This window comes from Lactuca virosa, chromosome 9, assembly GCF_052849685.1.
Source record: "Lactuca virosa cultivar CGN04683 chromosome 9, Lactuca_virosa_CGN04683_v6, whole genome shotgun sequence".
Taxonomy (NCBI): Eukaryota; Viridiplantae; Streptophyta; class Magnoliopsida; order Asterales; family Asteraceae; genus Lactuca; species Lactuca virosa.
The window spans coordinates 205,461,367-205,463,445 of NC_136434.1; positions in this window are offsets into that span (position 1 = coordinate 205,461,367).

Below are 2,079 nucleotides of genomic sequence, written 5' to 3' on the forward strand. Positions count from 1 at the left end.
TTTGCTAAAGGAAGGGGCGTTGATTGCAAAGCTGCCAAATTTACCTAAGGATGTTAAAGTCAATAAGTTTGACTCTACATCAGGTAGAGCCCATTATCTAACTCTGTTAAGTTCTATTCTGAGATACTCATTACATGATGTGACTGGGTCACATGTTGATGTTTTAAGAATCAAAGAATAGAGAGAAATCTTAAAGGAAGTATATGTTGATTCTGATCGCGAAGGTGGATTTCGATCGCATCAGAATTTTGAGCAGTTGCTTAAGAAGTTATGATATATTGCTAAGGAGAAGATAACAACAATTTTCCATGTGGATTGTAAGGATAAGTTTTTCCACAAAGTTTTAAAATAAAAGAAAATTGTTTAATTTTATTTATTTGAAGTATCCTTACAATGGCATTTATGGAAAATTGTTGCTTATATGATTCCACTGACAGCAATATTGGAAAATGGATTTGATTCTTTCTTTTGTGGTAGTGTCTAAATTTACCAAATCATGAAAGTTCCTCATCACCCAAGTTTCAATTGGACCGAAACTTGGAATCATGCAAGTTGAATAGTATGATGAATGAGAACTTTCAAGCATTGGAAAATCAAGACTAATTACTTGTTCACATGGATGTGTGAGTCAAGTGAAGGACTAAAGGGATCAAGTACACATCCTTGTGCACTGATCAGAGTCCACCACAAAAGATCGATAAGACTACTCGTCATGATTTACTAAATTTTAGTAAATATGGTTATACTTACAAGCTTAAGTATAAGTCTGAGACATTGGAAAACTTCCAATGTACAGCAGAACGGATAAGAAGAATCAAATTAGGCAGAAGGATAAAAGTTTCTCAAATCTGAAAAGATGGGAGAGTACTTTAGTATCATGTTTAATGGTCATCTTAAAGATTATGAGACCATATCACAATTCATCCTCTAAGTGCATTCTGATAGCTAAGAAGAAAAGTCATGAATTGTTGAAGTGGTCAGATCAAGAAGATGAGTCATACTTCGTTCCAAAACAAATCTTAGAGACATACTCCAAGATTGTAATTTGAGTGACACATCTTAAAGTAGGTTTATAACACTTGTCAAATGTAAGAGTAAAAGTTTTCTACTCTTGTACATTTGAAATTGGTAAGTTGTGATGTTTTGGATAAAACAAAGACCAACTAAGGCCAATTGTGTGAAGTGTTTGTCTTGATTAAGAATCCACACTACTTCTTGAATATTTGGCAAGAAAGTCTTATTAGTCAAGAAGACAGTGGGAGTCTAAAAGATCCTGAAATGGTTTCAAGAACTAATCAAGAATAAAACCTGTATTTCATCACTAGCACACAACTAGAGGTTTATAACCTATCGTGTTGACATTTCTGTGCCCATTCCATTTAAGTTGGCTATAACATTTGAGTTCTACATGTTCTCAATTGTTTGCATAACTACTTGGAAGCAATGGCCGACCCTTGTGCCAGGTGGCAAGAGGTTAAGATTGAACAAGTTCAACCCACATGAGTTAGGATTTGTCACTAACCTAGTCTTGTGATTATGGTTTTGACAAATTCACGTGGATAAGAACACATACACCATAAAATCTAAGGGTCATAAGGTTTCTCTCCGATTCATGAAAATGATGGTGAGGAAACACTTCCATCAAGTAGATTTTAAGTAAGATAGCAATTGTAATCTTTGCATTCTCAAAGTTGTTAAGTGGAGCATGCATGGTTATCCGGCACACTAACATGGACTTATGAGAAATGGCAAAAATATAAACAATTGAGACAATGATTACGACATCCCTTTTCATAGTTCTGAAATTGTTTAGACACACATGCATGCTATCTAAGGAAAGGTGTATGATTTTGATAAAGTTTTATCAAAGCATCTCGTCTCAGAAATCTGAACTTTGGTAAGAAAGTCAATAAAGTATTGATTTTTAGAAGGCCAGCTGATTTCTGAGTACATGTCAAAGCTAGTGGGAGCATAAGTGTTATGCTAATAATCATCATGTTAGTGGGAGCATGATAATTATTGTTAGTGTTGCAAGTTAGCAATGTTAATTATAGAAAACAAAAGTTTCAATTCGTGAGG